Source organism: Apium graveolens, chromosome 3 (assembly GCF_009905375.1).
Source record: "Apium graveolens cultivar Ventura chromosome 3, ASM990537v1, whole genome shotgun sequence".
NCBI lineage: Eukaryota > Viridiplantae > Streptophyta > Magnoliopsida > Apiales > Apiaceae > Apium > Apium graveolens.
Window position 1 is genome coordinate 242292343 of NC_133649.1, and position 5990 is coordinate 242298332.

Genomic DNA, 5990 nt, shown 5'->3' on the forward strand with positions numbered 1-5990 from the left:
GCATTACTTATCTACACTATTTTTTTTGAGATGAGGTCTTGGTCTTATTTTGAGCTTGAGTTTTAGGACAGCAAGCAGAATATCAGTTTATGTAAATAAGGCAAAATAAATATCATAAATTTGAGAACCATTAGAGCAAGCTGCTAAGTTTAAGAGATATCACAGATAAATCAATATTATTAACCTAGATGGTTGTTTCATTTATGTAATGCAAACTCATGTAATTGAGTACAAACATATGTTAACAACTAACAAAGGTGTTGGAAAGAAAAACTGGAATTCAGAAAAGTTAGTTCCAAGACAAAAAAAATTAGAATTTACCTCGAGTATATCACAGCATCAAGGCTGGTAAATAAGTCATCAGAGATTGTGAGTTTTGGTCTATACTCTAGACTTCAATTTAGTTTTCTTGGATTAGGCATCTTTCTTATAATAAAACAATTCAATACCAAGATAACTACAACATTTAAGTTGTTAATATTGTACATCAACAATAAAATGAAGAGTATACAGACAGAGAGCATAAACATTTCCAATTCTGATTATTATATTACATATAAGATAAACACAAACACATTAAAAAATTCTAATTCCGAGTAACGAATTCTAATTCCAATTAGCACAACATTTAGAAAAATCAGGTAAGTTGTTAACACTTGCCACATTTAATAAATCAAATGAATATTAAACTTAAAAATCAGGAACTAGAACTAAATAATAATCAAACATATTCAATTCATATGTCTCTATTTTGAAGGATAATGTACACGTACACAATAAAAATTTATATAACATCTAAAAAATGAGAATAACTCTACATAAGTATAGAAAATACCTTTCAAACCCGTTGCTTTCTGTCTTTAAATTCACCGTCCAACATCTCTTCACGGCTCTCAAATACTCCTTACAAAAATATCTACCATCATCGGGTTCTCCATCACTACAATTCTTCCCCCAACTTTTCAAACACTTCATAGATTTCTCTCTTTATATAGATGGCTTAAAACCTCGGTAACACTTTGGGTTTGCTCACAAAGACAAGCCCAATACAAAGACTGAGGGAAGGAGACTAAGAGAAAAGGGGAGAAGAAAGTTAGAGAGAGAACAAAGAGAGAGTGATGAGAGAGAGAGTAACAGAAAAATCAAACCATACAAAACTCAAACATAATCGAATACACCAAACATTAGTAGAGTAATCAAATTAAGAGCACAATAATACCTGATCAGATTAAAAAAATCCTAAATCAACTTGATTATGAAACATGATTGTTTTGAATGCCCCAATTAAACCCCAAATTAAGAAGCTCACAAATCTTAAAAAATCAATTCTTAAAGCGATCTATAAGTTTCTTGACCAACATAAATTTGAAAAACCCTAAATCTTCAAGAACCATCTAAGGTGTTTGAGAGAGAGAGAGAGAGAGAGAGAGAGAGAGAGAGAGATGTGATGTGTTTTTCAAAGCAAAAGCGTATGTAAGCGGGAATGTTTTTCCTGAATTTTGTTAAAGTCGTGGTCAAAAAACAAAGCGGCAATTTTGCCACTTCCGATTTTTTTGATTATCCGCCTCTTCATTGATTTTATAAATATATAGTCTGATATTCAAATTATTATTTTTTCATAAATTTGATTATTTTCAATTTGATTTACCAAATATAAATTACTTTTTTGGTATCATAAGTCTCCTTCAATGAATTATAAATTTTTTGAAATCAATTTTTTCCATTATATATTCATTTTTTGTAATATAATTGTATATTTTTAAATTTTTTATAAAACTAAATATTACTTTTTTAATATTTAAACCTTTTGCAAATTATTAGAATATATATTTTTTATAAAAATATCAAATTGACTCTAAGAACACACAATTAACTTTAAAAAAATAAATTACATGTATTTTGTAATATGAATTCTTTAATATAAACAACTATTTATTAAAATATAAATATTCCATACATAATTTACGGTAACATCATGTTTACTCTACGGCAACATCACAAAAGCAGTGTTGCAATAAATATAACTTCTAAAGTTATTGTAACGTTTTTGTTTGCAGCCTCAGTATGAAGAGTTGCAACATGCAATTTATGGCGTAGTGCGTGTTCATGTTTTATCTCCCAAATACGAATTAATTTGAAAATTTTAATTTGTATTCAACCCCTTCTACAAATTAACCTAAATTGATTGTTAGTGAATACAATTGGTATCAGAGGAAGCCTTCAACAGAAGGTTTAAAGATCTTGAAGTTGATTCAATCTACCTTGGTGAAGAAGGAGGTAGAAGCCCAAACTCCAGACCTAAATAAAGAATTTCTAGATATATTTCATGACCAAGGATAATGACTTAGAGCTATCCTCGGGAGTAGTCAAAGAAGAGAAAATCTTAGGAGGCAATTAAATCCAGAATAATAAATAATTGCCGAATGGAGGAGTATGTAGTGAACAAGCTCACAGATTTTAAGAGTGTTGAACTTTTCCGTGAAGAAGCTTGGAAAATGGAGAAAAAGGATCATGAACAAGAGTTTTCCACTGATGACTTCTCCTCAACAAATAATCTTTATACTTTAAAGAGATAAAAATCAAGAAATAAAGATTACATGTTAAGTGAGAGTATCACCACTTGCAAACTGGACATGTTGGATAAAATCAATGAATTAGTGAGCAAGAACTTTGTAAAAATAAAAGAAAGTAGCAAAACCAAACAAAGTAATATAGGTTATTGGTCAAGAAAAAAACTTAAGGAAAAATTGAAACATTAGATGGAGATCAAAGGAATAATCGGGAAAATGGAAAAACGGGATTAGCAAGAACATTCTCTATATTCCTGATAAATGTGCCTCAAGGAAAGAATGTGTCAATTGTGATAATGTTAATCACTCATCTACTAATTATAGAACTATGTCTATAACTGCCATGTTTGAATCTTCTATACCTATGAATGCCTTTTCTAGTATTCCAAGAGAGCATAATCATAAACAATACTAACATTTCAATCCAGCCTAATTCCCACTATTTGTATCTCGTATGCCCGGGAATGAGCAAGGTATTAACATCATGTTTACATTCTCTTTCATTAAGATGCACTTCAAATTTTCTAAATTTAACTCAGGCTCTAACACCATTACTCAAAGGCCATCACCCAAAGTTAAAGTGGATCTTGATCCTTAGGCATTAGTTAGTTATCAATCAAAGAAGGTACATGGCAAGACAGGATCCAAGAAAATTTGGAAATCAGAATGAATTGGTTTTGATGTGTGCAGAGAAAAAGGAGAAATGTCTGGTATGTAGACGATGGATGTGCATGTCACATGATTGAAGACTCATCCTTTCTCACTAAGTTTGAAGAGAAAGCTGGCCCAAGTAGTGTTACCTTTGGAGATGACAGCGAAGGTCACACTGTGGGATATGGCTTGATTTCAGTTAAAAATGTCATCATAGATGATGTAGCACTAATGGAGGGACTCAAGCATAACTTACTAAGTGTAATCCAACTATGTTATAATGGCTCCAAAGTCATTTGATAAAGAAGCATGTGTTGTCATTAAAAACTAATAACAAGGTCCTTTTACCGGGAAAAAGAAAAGGGAATATGTATATAGCTAATTTCACCTCAGTAAATGTAGAATTAATGATTTGTCTGCTCAGCAGATAAATGAGGATGTAAAATGGCTAGAACATTAAAAGCTGTCTCACTCGAATCTTTCAATCATGAAAAATTATAAAGGAGAATGATTAGAATTGGAAGCTTCCAAGAATGGTCCTCGTGATACTTATCAATCTGATAAGATGAAGAGAAATATTTATAAGAAGAAGATAGAGTCATTAATCGACAACCCCCTGTATTTTCTACATGTGAATTCTTCTGGATCAGATCATGTTCTGAAACTGTAGATATTCATCCTATGATCACTAATGATATCTTAAAAATTTACTTGGAAATACTTATGGGTTTCAGAAATTGAAGTTGTTGAAATCATCATCAATCACACCAAGGAATTTTGTGCAAAGAAAGAATTAATTCATGAGTTCTATGCTTCAAGGACTCCACTTCAGAATGGAGCAGCTGAAAGGAACAAGAGACTACTCAGAGATGCAGGAAGAGCAATACTTGGAGAATCAAAGATATCTACATATCTCTGGAATGAAGCCATCTACAACAAAGGTTATACTCAGAATATCTATTTGATCAATCAAGTATCTGAAAAGAAAATAAACTGAAAATTTCTTCATGACTTTGGCCGAAGATGCCTCATCTTAACTCAAAGGAAAATTTTTGTCAAACTTAAATCTAAATAAGTAAAAAGATTTTCAGTTACATGCTCAAGGAACTATATGGCCTATAATCAGGAAGTTAAAAGGAATGTTATGGAGTCAATCCATGGTGCATCTGATGAGAAGAAGACTCAAGAATTAAAAGACCGGATTGTTGAAGATAGTGTCAAATCAAATGATGAGAAGTATGACATACAAGTTGATGGTTATAATGTTTTCAAAGAATTCATCATGTCAGCTGCTAAATCAAAGCATGTAGAAATAACAATTGAGCAGCAAATGGAACAACCATTGATCAATTTAAAAAGGACATCCATTTGATCAAAAAAAGCTATTCATCGATAACTATCAGTTGATAGAGAAACTAGATTGACATCAACTGCTGATAAGGATGAAGTCTCTCACTTTGAGGATTTCAAGATATATCAAAATTCACTCTTTGCAGCTCAAAAATGTCTCATTGTCAACATCAAACTTGCCTCATCAAGGAAAAATAACTAGTCATATCTCAACTATATTTTGAGGTACGCGTGTATCAAGGAAGGAACCTAAGGAATCACCTTAGAGGAATGCTTGTACAACAAATTTCGACTCAGAAAGAACCTAAGAGAGTGAAAGAAGTTCTTATGTAATCAACTTGGTTTGCATTCAATTAATAAGTGTCAAACCAACTTGAGACAAATAAAGTCAAGGAGCTGGTGCCTATATCAGAAGACAGTGCAGTCTAAGAAAACAATTGGGCACTCAAAATCAAGGAGGATGAAAATGGCATAATTTTAAGGAGTCAGTCCAATCCAGCCGAAGACTATCTGCATAAAGTAAAGATTAACAGTGATATATTCATTGGTAACCGATACAGTAGCAATCAATATAACGACTCGTATATTTCATATTATTTTAATAGTGTAATTGTTGAATAATTAATTAAATAAGATATATGTATTGGTTTTGACAACCGTGTGTTGTTTACTATTAGTTATATATGAATTATGATGTGTAGGGTTTATTTGCGTAATTAATTATCGAGTTATACTGATTTGTTTTCACTTTTAAAAGTAGATTTAATACAAATTTATTTGCATAAATATTTAGATTATCTCAAAAATTATTTTTATGATTCTATAATTTTAATAATTATTTTTGGGATTTTATAAAATTTAGAAATCAATATTTCATCAATTATTTAGCCCTGAATGATTTTCAGCTTGCATCTAAGTGTAAATTCAGTATTAAATTCAGAAAAGTCTCAAAAATTATGAAACTCATAATGTTAGTTTGGATTATTCCGGGAATTTTAAATTATTTCGGAAATTTTTGGGAGTAAATTCACCCACATGTTTGTTCGTTAAATCGTTAAATGCGAGTATGAGTTTACGTTTCAAAAATTTATTTAAAAATTATGAAATTTATGTTTCATCAGTTTCAGGATATTTATAAATTTAAGAGTGAATTGGATTTATTTCGATGTGATTTTCAACCGCCACTCGTTTCATTAAATTATAAAATTTAGGATAAAAATAGTAGTGAACCGGATAGATACAATTGAGCTTATCTCTTATTTCCACAATTTTTTTCCTCACTCTCCATTTCTATCAGTTATGTTTCTCTGGCTTCGATTCTTCTCTCTCGGTTCTTCCCAAAATCTCTGTGTTTCTTTCTATTATCCTCCTCTTCTCTTCTCTCTCTTTGATTACTTATCCTCCCTCTTTTTCCTGTTG